Here is an 18,021-nt window from a genome sequence, read left to right on the forward strand (position 1 = left end):
ACCTAAAAGAAAAGCAGAAGTTTCACCCAACAGAAAAGGAGAGATATCACCCAAACACTCAACAAGATATATATCCTCAAATAACTGGTTATTCAGTGAGTTCCAATTTACTAAGTAGGTTTCATGTAGTCAAAACAGTCAAATAGATTTATATATAGACATGACCTTTAATACATTTATATTAGTTATTAATTAATTTCACTCCAAATCATTGAGGCTTAATTTAAATGAACCCTTATGAAAAAGGTAATAACACTTACAAGCTTAACAAAATGAAAAGTTTGAACTGAGTGGGGAGAAAGGTTTTTGTTCATTGTTTTCTAAATTCTTAAACAAAAACCATAGACATGTAAGGAAGCTTTGGAAAATTTTAAAGTGAAAAGACCTGAGGAGGTTTTTGACCAAAAAAACAAACCCAACCAATTTTAATGTAATGCCTAAGATCCAAGGATGTAATGACAAGAGAAAACAGAAGCCATTTGTGTAGTTTGAATTTAGCTATTTTTTCCTGAGATTTACTCTGTTTGCAGTTGATGGGGTTAATGAGTGGGTCTGTTGGCCTGGTGGTTATATGATCCTATGCAAAAGCCACATGGCAAGAGAAACCATTCCCCATATGTCCTGATTTGGATCGCTCCTGTGCTGTCTGCAGTAAAGGATCATTTCATCCAAATCTGTGGTCAGTGGCAAAACTATTTGTTGAACTATCCCAAAGCACAGAGCCTCGCTTATTGATGAAGTGACGACTCAGGGAGCCATACAAATGGTTTTGTGTTTTTTGTTTTTCCCAAGGAAAAGAAAATTAGTGCTGGAACTCAGGTGCATTCATTACGGAAACTGAAGTCTAAGATGTCACCATGAATATCATACAATGAATGACTCCAAATCTGGAGGGGTGGAATCATGAAATGCGAGGGGAAATAATATTCTGGGATCCAAATACACAGCCAGAAATGGGCTTGTCTCAACTGATTTGTATGAGGTCAGAGCTTTACTCTGGTATTTGAGTAGAAACAAAATCTTGGGAGTATGTTTCCTTTTTGAAAGTCCCCCCAGTTCCGCAGTACAGTTGTCTAGGACCAAATCTCCTTCAAGAAAATAAGGAGGGAAATTGGTTTCCAATTAAATGCTAAATGTACCATCAGAACCAAGCAAAGCTGCCTCCAACATTTAAACCATTCAAAACACTAAGCCATTTGACATACTTTTTCAAGGTGTTGGCCTTTTAGAAAGCCTGAGGAATGTTATTATAAGACACAAAGTGAGAAGCTCATGTACCATCCACCCTTTTTACCAGACTTAGAAGTTCCTCCCAGATTCTTTAAGGAGCAGAAGCAGAAGGCAGCAGAAGGTGACATGAGGTGGCTCTACTCGTTTATAAGTTTAGGGTCTGTGATAAGGGCAGAAAACCATAGATGATGAAGGTACAGACCTTTTTCTCTGTCTTAATCATACTCGAGCTCTTTGCCAAGTTTAGAGGTTGAAGTACAAATGTCAAGCACCCTCTCTGAAATGTTGCCACCAAGAGCACTCCACACCTCCATCTGGAACTTCAGAAGATCACAGGCTTTTCATAAATCCCTGTGTCATCCCATGAGCTACGACATCTCAGCAGCTACAAAGTCTAGGCCACTTGTATATCAGTCCTTTTTTCATAGTCTCTCCAGAGTTCCTTTTAACCTTTCTTTCATTGCCTCTGAGAAGAGTCGAGTTATAGACTCTGCTTATATATAAACTCTATTTATATAGACTCTAATTATATGAATAATTATTTCTTCAGGGGCTCTTGCAAATTAACACAAAATAATAATTAAAAATGAAATGAAATTGAGGATATTCTTAGAAAGGGTGAAGGACATGAAATACATTACTATCTGGGATTTCAACCTTTCCAAAGGTCAATAAATCCCCAAATAAAATGGCTACCTGAGAATTCCATTTCTGTTGCATCTTTGTTCATGATGAGCATATGTATTTTCATTTTGAGGACTTTTTAAAAGAGAAGAGTGACACACAATGCAAAATGGACAAGGAATGAAAATTGCTTTAGACACTGCACTTTGAACATACAAACCTGGGAGGTGCCAGGGTCTGACTCTCTATATTTCTTCCTTTGATCTGATTCTTCCAAACAGGATCCACGTACTGGCAAATTTCCCTAGTGTTCCCTGGTAAGCATCAAAGTAAACCACTGGTTGGCCTCGGTATTTCTACATTGGCTTTCTCCATTGTTTTTATACATAAAAAAAAAAAAAAAGAAAACTCACTGGGCATTTTACATGTGGTTTCCATATTGTTCCTTAATCATTCGGTTTGAAAGTAAATCAAAGAGGAATGAAGAGTTAAAGTGCTTGAGACTGGGGTGAAAACTTCAGACTCCTGTAAGTCAACATTAATGTGTAGAGCATTTAATACAATTCTGGAACATCTGCAGGGCAGCTGTCTTACACAGACCAGGTTCTCAATAAGCTTTCATTATGTGTCACCACAGAATGAGAAACAGATACGTGTGTGTGAGTTGGGGAAGCAGGGGGTGGGGGGTGTAATTTGTAGGAAACCTAACTGATGTAACTTCCATTGAAAACAAGACAGATCATTCAAACCTATTTACAACAATATGATTATGAACACTCACCAGAGATATACTGAGTAATTACTGAATTAATGAATCAGGAAGGTTACTTTTCCCCATATACATTGGGAAATCAAAACTCAGTCAATTGTCTTTATGGGAGAACAAAACAACTATGATTCAAATATCCAACAAAGTTGGAAAAACCTGGCTTAACTGAGGGATGAGCTTATTGCATGCCTGCTCGGGTCACGTGGGACTTCTCAGCCCCTTTACTCTCCCTCAGTCTTGTCCCCTCTGTGGGCAGAAGCTCACCACTCAGCATCTCTCGTGCTTTTATCCTTAGGTTCCAGTTAGAAGCCATAGACCTCTGCCGCTTCTCCCAATTCCGTCTTCCTCTGCTGATCACACTGCAGAGTTGGTACCTCAGGCTGCCTACTCTCTGCTTTTAAAAGGCTTCAGAGAACGCTTCTTTAACTGTGGTCTCTGGAAATTTTCTATGAGATGTTAATTCTTATTCTACAAGAAGAGAATCTCATGGTCTAATGAATGTGTAAAATATCAAGTTAAACAGAGTTCTTTACTACAGAGCTTCTCAAAGCCTTTAATTTGCCACTGTACATTATGGATCCAGGAGAAAAAGTGGATTTGGTCTGGCTGGGTCTTCCAGGGGTTCGGACATTTTTAAAACTCAGAAAATAGAATTGTTTTGTGTTTCTTTTTTCCAACCACTCAAAATATTTGAAAGGTTTGAGTCCGCTACCTGTAATAACAAGGCAGTGCATTTTAGTCACCTGCAAAGCATCCTTCATCTTCTACTTAAAAGACACCGGGAAAAAATGAGAAGAAAACATTCACTCACTTTTCAGGAATCTGATACATTAACACCCAAGTTATTTTTACAAATTTGCAATTCATTGCTATTTTGTTCATACTGGTTCTTTCTGAAATTACTATTTTTCTTTCATTCTTTTTTTAATTGTACTGTTCTCGTTTGCTATTATTAAAAAGAAAAAACCTCTGCCTAAAGAATGGCAGAGCACAACTAGGAAATGTCACCAACATGAAAAAGAAAGATTCAAATCTTCTTACCAAATACCTAGACTATGAGTCAATCGGGAGTTGGGCGACTTGAGTTTAGCCAGGCAGGGCTGGAAATGACTAAAATAAAGGACAACCAGGCTACTGATAGTAAATTACGGCTGGAAATGAAATTAAACTTTTAAGTTTAAGATTTTACAATTTGTTTTGGTGTGTTGGTGGGTGGGTGGGGGTGTGCGTGTATGTGAGTGGATAGGTATGTTACTGTGTAAAGGGTAAAGGTTTGGGGGTAAAGTTTTCAGTGGATAAGGAAACAAACAAGATTTAAAAATTTAGTTAAATAAATGGAGAGTGGAGAAGACACTCAGGTGGAAAAATACAAAATTAACTTTAAAAAAGAAACTGAGGGATCCAAAGGTCTGTAAAAGAAGTATTCTACAACTGGAGAACATGTCTAAGACACACAAAACTTTATCACTATGCAGATTGTACACTATTTCTTATGCATCCCAATAAATGTGCCCAAAGGTAGCACTTTAAGCTGCACAGAAAAATACCAAAGCCCAGACATATTTCAATGCCAGTTCCTGGGCAGGCTGGCCCTCAGGCAAAATATTCTGGAACACCTGGTTGGCTGGCAGATTTTCCTGGATGGCAGTGTTTTGGGACCAAACAGGCATTTATTTCAGCCTCTCTGATGCTTTCATATGGTAAAGGAGCAATCAAAGAATACTGGCTTTATTTTTTGAAGCACTGGTTTTGATCCACCTAAGAGGAAATGGCAGGGGCAGGGGATGGGAGGAGGGAAGGGGAGTAATGTGTTTCACAGCTTCAAATCAAACACTGTTGGAAAAAATGTCCAGAAAGCAATTCAGAGTGAAAATATTTGCTTTCTGGCTAAATAGCCAGTAGCTTTTTATTGCAAAATGGAAATAAACAGTACTGCTCATTTATACCAAAAAAGGGCAATCTACAAATAACCCAAATCCAAAAATAAAGGTATTGCCCAACAGATTAGGACATGATTCACTAAGGTCTTGACTTCAGAGTTTCACCAATGGTCATGGCACATAGCTTAGAGTGGGCTGGGGTTGTGATTAGTATTAATAGTAAAAAGTCTCAAATATGCCCGAGTCCACACCCCAGAAGGATATGGGCCACAGTCAGTGTGATCCTTACCCTTCACTCTATTTATTAAACAGATGCATTCTCTCTCTTGCTCTCTCTCTCGCCCTCATCCCATGCCCTGCGATGCTGAAGACCCATGTCCAGACCATATGCAGTGACCAAAATAAAAGAAAAACACACTGAAATGAACTCTATGAAATTGTTCTCTTTAATAGCCAACAGTTTATAAAAGAGAGTGACAAATAGATACAAAGCTAACAATGCTTACAATGAGGAGACAGAAGCTGGCCAAGAGAAAGAAAGAAATCATAATCATAATAGTATTCATTCATTCAATAATGCATTAAATACCTACTACACTGGGAACTGCAGATACAAGGAATAAAATGTATCATCTGGTAAGAAATACGGGAAGCAACAGATATATCATTCTAGATGTTCTTGTATAAACTGATATACATCCAAATAGCACTTTGAAGTCTTCAGAGACTTTTCAGCCACATATTTCACCTGACCTTCATAACATCCTTTAGATATAGATCAGGCAGGTAATATATGACACTACCAAGTCAGAAAGGTTGATCTTCTTTCAAACATTCTGTTAATAAGGATGAGAATTGAGATTGAATCTCTGGATTCTTGTGCCACCCTCTATATATCTAGAAAATGAAGAGTAATTTAGTAAGAAATCTTTCTGTGTTGAATCACTCCAAAAATAGCTGTTCCTCTAGATCTAGTGTCCACTCTAGATCTGCACTAATTAGTGTATGAGAGCTATTTTTGGAGTGATTCAACACAATAAGATGATAATTATAAGGAAGCTTGTTTGTTAGCGTTTGATGATGACCAACATATATCATCTTGCTTGATGATGATTAACATAATCAAGCACTAAAGAATAAGCTACCTAACATCCATCCTTGAACTTTGTATGTATCCTGGAGTCTTCTCAATCCTCTAGAATTTGTCTGGATCACTGCCATTCCAGAATCTACTCATGGTACCTTCTGTATCAGGCAGGTTTTATTCTCTGAGGTGTGGGCTCTAGTTTCCACCCACATTCACAAACAATAGGCACAGTCATGGAGGCTCTGAATGCAAAGCTGTGGACTCTTCTCAGCATTTTTGTGGTTGTCTTGGACATTCATAGGGATCCAAATGGACCGAGTACTTTGACTTAGCACCAGTCTCTACTTCTAAACTATTCAAAACAGCCCTGTAAAACTTAGAAATGGTTCATGACTAGGGTTGTTTTAATCAACCTTAGGTTTTCAATAAATTCTGTTTGTTAGCATTTTGCAATTCTAGAATTTCACTTGCCCTTAAAGCTAAGTCATAATGAATGGAATAAATCTAGACTACTTTTACTGCACATTAGACAAAAGACTTCCTCCTAGCAAACATATCACTATGTAGAATTAGTCACAGCTACTAGCATTAAAAATCCCAGACAGAATTTGGAAGTCCAAATTGTGAATTATTATCCATTAGTTCATCCACTGAAATCATGCTTAGAATCTACTATGTTCCAGGTGCTCTTCCAGACACAAGAGCCCCAAAAGTATAAAGACAGTCAAGCTCTCCACTTTCTTGAGGAGGAAATAATAACCAAGGAAAAATATGCAAGGTAATTGCAGTTAGTGTGAGTGCAAAAACACAATATAATAAGATGATATATGAAGAGTAGGTAGGAAAGAGGACTTTAGATCAGATGATCAGGGAAGGACTCGAGTAAGTGACATTGGAGCTGCACATGAGGTCACCAGCACTTGGAGATTTGGGGCAGAGCACTTTAGCCAGCAAGACCAGCAAGAGCCAAGGCTTGGGGTAGAACTGAGTCTGAAACTACACCTAGAGCATGGCAAACAAGGGGCATTGATAATCCAAGAGGTTAGAAATGAGCTGTGGTAAAGAGATGAGATCTTTGTCCTAAGTGTAATGGGAATCCACTGGAGAATTTAAGTTAAGGTAGTGAAGTTATCTGATTTCAGCAAGTGGACCCCAGAACCCCTAAATACAGGAAAAGATGCTCTTTAGGAGGCAGTTGGCTTATTTTCCTGATGAATGGAAATGTTGTGTCTGAATAACTTGCAGAAGCAAAGTGGAAAATCTGCAGGTGCCACTCTGAGTGCAGAGCCTTGCTATTTACTTATGGATCCCAGAGGTTTCTGATGTGGTCCTGGTATAAAAGATTCTAGGCAACTGTGAAGAGTGAGTCTAGGGGTAGCCAATCCCGAGTTCTGTCTGGGCATGTATCACAGCCACAGTCACGGAGGCAAGTTTGTGAAGCTGGCTTAACACACAGCATGAGTATCCCAGCATTGTTGCTGAAATTACTTCCTCCCTGCTGTCTTCCAGGAAACAGACTCACTGACCCAATCTTTTTCTGCATTTCTAATTTCTGCCATCAATGGCCAGTGATTATCTAAACCGGATTGCTCAAGTATGTCTTTACTGTATTGAAGACGAAATAGCAGCCACAAGGCATTTTTTAAGCATGAACTACCTTTAGTATAAAATAAACTATTTCATTTATTCAGCTCATCATCGGTTATACTTAAACAGTTCCATATGCATTGGTTTATATTTGATATACAAGACTGTTGAGCCATAGCACGCACGTGGTAACAGCAGGCACACGTTTTAAACAAGCTTGATGTTACTGCCCTATAATATCTTGCCACAGAGCATTCCTTCCTAAGAGTACAATGCTCTTTGTGAATGCCACCTCATTAATTCTGGGAGAGGCAGTGACAATCCCTTTCCCCACATTTTACCCATAAGGAAACAGAACCACAGAGAGATGCACAGTGAGCCAAGATGATGTGCAGTTACTTGACGGCAGGATCACAGATAAATTTCTCATTTCATTTGAACTGAAGACTTTACATCCTGCCCCACCCACACGATGCCAATTCATCAAGCCCTAACGAATAAAGCTACCTAACATCCATCCTTGAACTTTATATGTATCCTGGAGTCTTCTCAATCCTCTCGAATTTGTTTGGTTCACTGCCATTCCAGAATCTACTCATGGTACCTTCTGTATCAGGCAGGTTTTATTCTCTGAGGTTTGGGCTCTAGTTTCGACCCACATTCACAAACAATAGGCACAGTCATGGAGGCTCTGAATGCAAAGCTGTGGATTCTTCTCAGCATTTTTGTGGTTGTCTTGGACATTCACAGGGATCCAAATGGACCGAGTACTTTGACTTAGCACCAGTCTCTACTTTTAAACTATTCAAAACAGCCCTGTAAAACTTAGAAATGGCTCATGACTAGGGTTGTTTTAATTAACCTTGGGTTTTTAATAAGTTGTTTGTTAGCATTTTACAATTCAAGAATTCCACTACCTTATGTCTCAAAAGAAAGTTAAATTTTAAGAGATTATTTTCCATCTTGAGTAGCCTACCAGTTACTGATGTCAATGATGCCCAATTTTTAGTGACTTTTTTCAGGTTTGATGAAGCTCATGATGATAGCTGTCTTTTGTGGCTTGTAGAGAAGCAAAGGAAATGCAGAAAAAAGACATCTGATCTGAAATTACTTGGTGGGTAAATGTGAATTTGATATCTGTGAGAAGCAAGTAATATTCCAGTTGTCTTCAGGTTATTTTCTCCAGCAATTTTGTACCATCGCTACATCTCTAATGTCACTGTAGGTTGTCTTTCTCAGTGTGAAAAATAAGTAATGAAAATCTCTACGTTGGACAAAAGCAAAAGACAACAATGGGTCAGCCACATCAATCTCCCTTGTGCTCTCAGTTCTCCTCAAGTATTTCGTTTTCATGGCATTCCTCAGTCCACCTAACCATCCGGGCCCATAAACAAAAATATTCATTTGTCCCTTAACAAAGAAACCTTATTCACATTGTTCCAAAGCCATGAGTACATTCTCAATTTTTAAAATTTATTTTTAATTAAAAAATAAAAATTGAATATATTTATGGTATACAACATATTTTGAAATATGTATACATTGTGGAATGGCTACACCAAGCTAATTATCATATGCATTGCCTCACATGCTCATCATTTTTAGGGGCTGAGAATACTTAAAGTCTACTCTCTTAGTAATTTTCCAGTATATGTTGTACAACAGATCTCTTGAATTTATTCTCCTAAGTGAAATGTTGCACCCTTTCACCAGTATCTTCTGTTTGCCCCCATCCTCTAGACCTCAGTAACCATCACTGTACTCTCTACTTCCATGAGTTCAGCGTTTTTAGATTCCACATATAAGTGAGATCATATAGTATTTGTCTTTCCACATCTGGCTTATTTCACTTAACATAACGTCCTCCACGTCCATCTGTATTGTTGTAAATGACAGGATAGTCTTATTTTTTCAGGCTGAATGGTATTCCATTGTGTATATATACTACATTTTCTTTATCCATTAATCCATTGATGCATTTAGACATTTAGGTTGATTTCATAGCTTGGCTATTGGGACTAATGCAGCAATAAACATGAGCGTGCAGATATCTCTTCAACATACTTATTTCATTTCCTTTGGATGTATACCCAGTTGTGGGATTGCTGGATCATATGGTAATCCCATTTTTAACTTTTTGAGGAAATTCTGTACTATTTTCCATTATGGCTATACTAATTTACATTCCCAATAACAGTGTGCAAGTGTTCCTTTTTCCCTACATCCTCACCAACAGTTGTTATTTTTTGTCTTTTTGATAATAACCATTCTAATAGGTCTGAGATGATATCTCATTGTGCTTTTAATTTGCATTTCTCTGATGATTAGTGATGTTGAGCACATTTTCATATATCTGATGGCCATTTGTATGTCTTCTTTTGAGAAATGTCTACTCAGGTCCTTTGTCCACTTGTGAATCAAGTTATTTGTGTTCTTGCAATTGAGTTGAGGTCCTTATATATTTTGGATATTACCCCTCATTAGATGTATACTTTGCAAATATTTTCTCCCATTCTGTAGATTGTTCCTTCACTCTGTTGTTTCCTTTCCTGTGCAGAAGCTTTTTAGTTTGATATTACGTCATGTGTCTAGTTTTGCTTTTGTTGCCTATGCTTTGAATTCATATCTAAAAAATAATTGCCCAGACCAATGTCAAGAAGGTTTCCTCCTATGTTTTTTTCTAGTAGTTTTACATTTTCAGGTCTTATGTTTAAGTTTTTAATCCATTTTGAGTAGATTTTTGTCTGACGTAAGATGGGGGTCTAATTTTATTCTTCTGCATGTGAATATCCAGTTTTCCGAGCACAATTTAGCAAAGTCTTCTCTCCCCATTGTGTGTTCTTGGCATGTTTATCAAAAATCAATTGACCATGAATGCATATTTATTTCTGGGCTCTCTATTCTGTTCTATTGGTCTATGTGTCTGCTTTTATGACAGCATCATGCTGTTTTAGTTACTACAGCTTTGTAGTAGACTTTGAAGTCAGATAGTGTGATGTCTACAGCTTTGTTCTTTTTGCTCAAGATTGCTTTGGCTATGCAGGGTCTTTTGTGGTTCTATATGAATTTTAGGATTTTTTTCTACTTATGTGAAAAATGTTATTCACATTTTCATAGGGATTGCTTTCAATCTGTAGATCACTTTGGGTAGCATGGACGTTTGGACAATATCAATTCTTTGGATCCATGAACACAGAATATCTTTCTATTTATTTGTGTCTTCAACTTTTTTCATCAATATTTTATAGTTTTCAGTGTACAAATCTTTTACCTCTTTAAATGTAATCCTAAATATTTTTATAGCTATTACATATGGGATTATTTTCTTGATTTCTTCTTTAGGTAATTTTTTTGTTAGTATATAGAAATGCTACTGATTTTCGTGTATTGATTTTTGTATTATGCAACTTTACTGAATTCTCTTATTAGTTCTAATAGTTATTTGCTGAAATCTTTAGATTTTCTAAATATAAGATCATGTCTGCAAACAGAGACAATGAACTTTTTCCTTTTTAATTTAGATACCTTTTACTTCTTTCCCTTGCCTAATTGCTCTGGCTAGAAATTCCAGTACTATGTTAAATAGAAGTGATGAGAGTGGGCATCCTGGTCTTGATCCTGATATTAAAGGAAAAAGCTCTGAACTTTTCACCACTGAGTTGGATGTTAGCTGTGGGTTTGCAGTATATGGGCTTTCTTGTGTTGAGGTACATTTCTTCTATACCGAATTTGTTGAGAGTTTTTAATCAGGAAAAGATGTTGCATTTTGTCAAATGCTTTTTCTGAAACTATTGAGATGATCTATGGTTTTTATCCCTTCTGTTAATATGGTGTATAACATTTATTGATTTGCATATGTTGAGCCATCCTTGCACCCTAGGGATAAATCCCATGTAATCATGGTGAATGGTCTTTCTAATGTGCTGTTGAATTTGGTTTGCTGGTACTTTGTTGAAGATTTTTGTATCTATGTTCTTGAAGCATATTGGACTATAATTTTCTCTTCTTGCAGTGTCCTTGTCTAGTTTTGTTATCAGGGTAATGCCTGCCTTGTAAAAAGAGTTTGGAAGTATTCCTTCCTCCTTGGTTTTTTGGAAAATATGAGTTCTTCTTTAAATATTTGGTAGAATTCAGCAGTGAAGTCAGCAGGTCCTTGGACACTCTCATTTGAATGTTCCACTTTTATGATGTCATTCATTGAGCTACAAAAGAACCACTTAATACTAGTGTCCAAATTCCAGTACTTTAATGAGGTACACAGATTCTCACCTAAACTCTTTGCATGTACACTACTCTTTAAAGATACTTAAAATAATCTTAAACTAAGTGAGCAGTGGATAGAATTGAGGTGATCCTGATATAGTCTACATACAAGTGCTTTCTTACAGCAAAATAGAAACAATAGAATCCGATTCTATACCTAGGTCTTGTTTCTTCAATAATCTTTGAGTTAATCCATCCCAGAATTAATGCCTGTGCCATTGCCCAGAATGCTGAATGACCCTGGCCGATACATGTTGACTTGCTCAGAAGTCTCTTCAGGGGAATCTAGCTAAACATGATCAGGGAGAGGACTACGCTTGAGGACATATCAGGTCTCTACTTTTCACATTTTTCTCTTCCCATTCTACTTTCCACAAAATATTCAGAGATTCTCAGAAGGGCCAAATGTTGAAGGTGGTCATGCTCAGGCCTAGCTTTATTCCCAGCAAGGGTAGGAATTTTCTAAAAATACTATCCCCATCAGATTCCTGATACTTATAAGTTTAAAAGTTGAACAAAATCTTATATCTACAATGTATAATGAGTCTTAAAATGTTATTTCCTAGGAAAAGGAAATCTATGATTTAAAGTTAAACCAAAGTGTAAATATCAATATCAGAGATAATGAAAATCATGGTCAGAAAACCTGAGTTCAGACCTCAATTCTGCAACTTTTCCCCATCTTTGTGAATCTGGACAGTTTATATATCCTGAATCTTAGCTTCTTTGTTTGCAAAAAAAATGCATAATAATTAATGCCATGGAGATTTTACAATTAAAGGGATAATAAAACTAATGCACCAAACTAATATAATCAATATTGCCAACAACGAATGATGTTTAATCTTCATTCTTACTTTATCCATTAGCAGCATTTGATGTCCTCAACCCCTCTCTGATTCTCAAAACACTTTTTTCCCTTGGCCTCCTGGATCCTATACTCTCCTAGGGTTTTATCTTCCTCCTTTGACTGGTTGCTTCTCAGTTTTCTTTATTGTTTCCTCCTCATCTTTCTAGCATCTTAACATCTGAGTGTTCTAGGGCTCAGGAGTAGGAAATCCTCAGCAGAAGCAGACTGCAAAGTCAAACCTTTCAAGCATTCAGAACCAGCAAAGTCTGCCTGTGGGCAGACAGAAGAGCTGTCCACTATGTAGTGAGAATAAAACTCTACCCAAAGGTAGATGTGTGCCAAACTCCAATGGTGAAAGGAATGGGATGTGACACCATGATCAGGATTACCCAGAATAATCCTCACTTCAGTCTGGCTGACATCCACAAGTATCTTATATTTGACCCACATCGAACTGAGGAGGACTTAGACACGTTACTGCCCCAGCCTAAGGCCATCAAAGAAAACATCTCAAAGATTCTCTTTTACCAAAAAGATTCATGTCAGATTTTCAGACTAAGGCCCTTGGTACTAATGAATTTTGAGCTGGAGTGGTGGCTTTGGCAAAATAATGATGGCAATTCAATTTAGGCCTCCTAATATGTGGATGTTCCTGGAGGTGGAAGAAGAAAACTTGGACACAACTGGAATGTGTGTTAGCCAGCAGAAATAGACAGAGGCCATGACCACCTTAGGCCCTAGGTTCCTGAGATACAATAATTCTTCTGAAATGGTGTCCTTTTACTCTGTCTTCCTAGAAGGACTCAGCTCCACAAGTTTTAAAACATTGCTGGGAAGAATGATCTCCATTTTAAATTCTGGATACATGGAGCTCAAGATGGCAACAAATCCAACACTAAAGAAACTGATACTCATTAAGCACTTACTTTATGCCTAACATTGCTATGTGTGATTTACGTGTTATCTCCATTAATCCCCATCATTACAGGGACACACTAGAATGACCCCCACTTTATAGGTGAAGAAATTGAGGCTCAGAAAATGGTTAAGCCACTTACTCAAGGTTGCCCAGCAAGTGATGGAGTCAAGATGAAAACAGGCAACCCGATTCCATAGCCCACATGCTCCATGGCCCTGGTGCTCCATGCTCTGTGCACAGACTGGCTGAAGCAGAGCTGCAACAGTATCCCTGACAGCTAAAGTTGCCGTTACAATGATGATTAGTATCCTTCATTTAAATATAGATGAACACCACAAAACGACAAATGTATCTTTATGTTAAAGGTGTGTCCATTATGATGCAATAATTGGCCCTTTTAGCATTTTCATTGCCACGAATCACACATTATGTAACTATTACTAAGCTAATCCCACTAAAGCCTATTAATGTCAGAAAGACTTGGGTGTTTCATTACTAAACTCTCTCTGAGGATGTTTTAACACTTGTTCTTAGGCTGCATGTAATATCTGCAATTATCGGGAAAGGATGCCATGAAAACTATCCTTAAATCCTTTTTCATTTATTTATTTTGTTTTGAGATGGAGTCTCGCCCTGTTGCCCAGGCCAGAGTGCAATGGCACAATCTCGGCTCACTACAACCTCCGCCTCCCAGGTTCAAATGATTCTCCTGCCTCAACCTCCCGAGTAGCTGGGATTATAGGCGCCTGCCACCACACCCGGCTAATTTTTGTATTTTGAGTAGAGACGGGGTTTTACCATGTTGGCCAGGCTGGGCTCGATCCCCTGACCTCATGACCCGCCCACCTCGGCCTCCCAAAATTCTGGGATTACAAGTGTGAACCACCGTGCCGGCCAAATCCATTTTTAATACAACCAAACAAAACATCAGCTTGATTGAGAGCTCCAGGACAATGATTGAGAGCTGTTGCCATATGTTTTTAGGCTTCAAAGAATCAAGGCTAAAGTGCTCACCATTGCTAGGGGACAAAAACACAGAGCAGCTGCTCAGCAATGCCGAAGCCTGTGGCCCAAGATGAAAAGAATTAGACCAAGTATTAGAGTAATCAGGCCTCAAGCAAGCAAAAGCCTGGCTTAATACTAAGAACCCCCTACTAATGGGGCAGCACACCTCCATACTCCAGTGCCTGGGGAAACATTTCCCAAGAGTGTGGTGGTGTTTTGTCTGCTGGGAGATAGATACCATTAACCCCTCTTCTTACTATGTTTGAACTCCACTTGCATTCTTATCTCTGAATTTTGTCTTGTTTCCACTAAGTATTGCTTGCCCCTTCTCTTCATACTCAAAAATATGGATGTAATATACCTGCCTCTAAGGCCCCTTTGAAAGTTCATCTTCATCCCCAAGTTAAACAGAAAACACTCATGCATGTGTGCAGCCTGATTTCATCTTATGTGGCACTCCTCCTACAGACAAAGTATGTTCTCCCTGTGAGAAGTTTCCCTGGGCTGCATTAGTAATAAACAAATCCACCTGTGTTTGCATCCTAGGCGTTCTCAGTGTACCACACTTGAGTTCTGCCTCCCCATTTAGGCATCTGCTCTGGAAGCATGAGGAATATTGCTTTCAGTCCTCTTATATTCCTGATAACCTTGACTTTGCAAGGCCTAGCAATACCCAGCACTTACTATAAATTAAATAAATAAAAATTTATTTAAGTCAATCAAACCAATAGCTCTCTGCTTCTCCTGTGAAATGGAGAGACAGATGAGTAGGCCAGCATTCTGCGTGGTTCCCCTGACGCACTCTCCCTGCCCACTGAAGCAGCCCCGCAGTTCTACCCAGTCACTCCCTGCTTCTCTGCACCATAGCGATGGGTCCACCTAGAAGGAAACTCCCTTTAAAAGTTGCTCCATTAAACTGATAAGAACAGATACTACACTTGATTTTAGCCAAGAGGATGTAGAGAAATAGGAATGCTTTTACACTGTTGGTGGGAGTGTAAATTAGTTTAACCATTGTGGAAGACAGTGTGGCAATTCTTCAAGGATCTAGAACCAGAAATACTATTTGACCCAGCAATCCTATTACTGGATATATACCCAAAGGATTACAAATCATTCTACTATAAAGACACATGCACATATATGTTTATTGCAGCACTATTTGCAATAGCAAAGACTTGGAACCAACCCAAATGCCCATCAATGATAGACTGGATAAAGAAAATGTGGCACATATATATCATGGAATACTATGCAGCCATAAAAAAGGATGAGTTCATGTCCTTTGCAGGGACATGGATAAAGCTGCAACCATCATTCTCAGCAAACTAACAGAACAGAAAACCAGAAACCATGTGTTCTCACTCATAAGTGGGAGTTGAACAATGAGAACACATGGACACAGGGAGGGCAACATCACACACCAGGGTGAGGGGCTAGCGGAGGGACAGCATTAGGAGAAATACCTAATGTAGATGATGGGTTGATGGGTGCAGCAAACCTCCATGGCATGTGTATACCTATGCAACAAACCTGCATGTTCTGCACATGTACCCCAGAACTTAAAGTATAAAATAAAATAATTATAAATTTTAAAAAAAGTTGCTTCATTCTGGCGACAAGAGACCACCAAACTGTTGCATGTTAGAACAGACGTACTGGGAGGCAGTAGAGGGCACTGTGGACTCATGCCCATGACACTCCCAATAAGCACACCCATGGCAAAGAGGAACTGCCTAAGTCCAGGGGTCTCGAGTTTGTAGTGCGCATACCTCTTGTCCACACCTATTGCTGCCACTGCTTAGCTCTTTCAATATTCTTTTCTTACACTTTGTTTTTCTTAACTGTATCAAAGCTTGTGAAAAATTCGTATCAGTTATTTCAACTTTTCTGAAAGATTCAGTAAATTAGATATTGTTTTAAAACTATCATCACCAAAGCCACGTGGCTTAGTGAGTATTGTTTTAAAACAGTCAATGAGGAAGTTAGGAAATAATTCTTCATCTCCAGACTTAATTGACTAAGTCCCAAAGATTATTATCCCATATTATCTCTTAAACCACACCCCCTCTTACTTAGGACAGGAACATACCCCTGAACAACAGTGCTCAGCTGAGGGGGTGAACAAGGCTAAAACCCAGCCAATCACTGCTGGCAAGGCCTTGAGCCCTGGCTCCAGACTGCACCTGCCTTAGGAAGGGGCTTCTCTCTATGACACTGAATGGCCTCCTGTGGATCACCACAGACCTGCTTTAACCATCTTAACTGCAACCACCTTGTTCTTGGCCCTTATTTATACGTTGACCACTATGACCATCTCCTAACACTCCTAGAGGTAATTTAAACTGCATACACACACATATATTCATAACTGAACAAGCTTTATGCATATTTACAAATTAAATGTGCCATCATCGAAATGCAAATTAACAGCATTAATCAAATGTGACCAACATACTGTTTGACTAAAATTGAACCTCTTCTGCTCCAGAGAGGATACGGAGCTGACAGCTATGTTACAAGATCTATCTAGTTTTGTACTATATAGACCATGTGTTATGCAATGACTCAATATCCAATCAATGTTTTCTCTGATAAAGTCCTTCCAAACTGTCTGTTGGCATCATTTGGCCATTATGAAGTTTATGTCTGTTTTAGTCTCATTACGTGGAGACAGTTAAAGTAGTCCTACTGGAACCCAAATAATCTTAAGTTCAAATGTCTACTTGGACTTAAGTCTCATTTTAGTACACAGGCAATAAAATAATGATCCCGATAATCCAGATCCAGATAATCTAGAAGGTGCTTATTGTAGTTAAACATAAACAAAAGTAAGCTAATTGCTCAATTTAGAGCCCAAAAGGGCCAGACCACCATCATACCTGAATTTATAGATCAAAAGAAACCAAGTTGAAATCCAACTCTTTCCTTACAGGTTTTAATATTAGATGGCTACAGGAGGACTCAGGCTTAGAAAACACTACTTCTCATGCTTATGGTATTAAGCCCTCCTATCAGTAAATAAGGAAGGGGATATATCCTCAATGAGAAACTTAAATAAATATAGCTGTTCTTCCACTGACCTGTATTTCCTATCAGAGAACACCAAATACTATGTAAATATAAAATAACTCTACTGTTGAGATAATCTATAAGAGGGTCAGCAAACCATAGCTTTAGGGCCAAATCCAGTTCTTGCTTTGTTTTTGTACTTCCTGAAAGCTAAGAATTTTTACATTATTAAAGGGTTATTAAAAATGAATTTATAATGGAGACAGTATGATAGGTCACAAAGTCTAAAATTTTCTACCCTCTGTCTCTGTAAAGTTTTCCAACCACTGAACTAGATAATACCCTAATAGAGAATATTACCAATACCCGAATAAAGAATATTACCAATGAAAACTACATAGAGCTATTCACCATTTCTATGTAAATTCACTGTCAAAAAATGATCATCAGAAATAAAATGGACATATTTTACCATCCATGAACTTTTATTTCTTGGACTTCTATGTAATAAGGGTTCATCAGTGAATGTCCATGTAGAATATTTTTTGTCTGGTCAAGTCTAATGTGTTTAAACGGGCCAGTATTTGATAAGACTAACATCTTTATCACAGCCTCCATCCTGAACTGCTTGCCTTCATCCAACTCAAGCTCCATTACCTAACGTTTTCCTGAATGTTAGTCCTCCTGAGAGCTCAATTTGCCCTCTTTCGGCAGCATTGCCTTGATCACAAATCTGCTGCTCAAGACCCCTTTTCTGGCTCTGATCTCAATTTCCATTTGCAATCACTCATTTGA

General features: G+C 38.2%; 1 long non-coding RNA gene across 1 annotated transcript in view; it reads right to left on the reverse strand.

Annotated features, from left to right (window-relative positions):
• LOC129050079 (uncharacterized) overlaps nucleotides 1–14,782 on the reverse strand; it is a 73,852-nt gene extending 59,070 nt beyond the window's left edge. Inside the window, exon 1 of the long non-coding RNA XR_008513525.1 lies at nucleotides 13,349–14,782. This is a non-coding gene — a long non-coding RNA (uncharacterized LOC129050079). The remainder of the gene's footprint in view (nucleotides 1–13,348) is intronic.
• Nucleotides 14,783–18,021: the final 3,239 nt, after the last annotated feature.

This window comes from Pongo abelii, chromosome 16, assembly GCF_028885655.2.
Source record: "Pongo abelii isolate AG06213 chromosome 16, NHGRI_mPonAbe1-v2.0_pri, whole genome shotgun sequence".
Classification (NCBI taxonomy): domain Eukaryota; kingdom Metazoa; phylum Chordata; class Mammalia; order Primates; family Hominidae; genus Pongo; species Pongo abelii.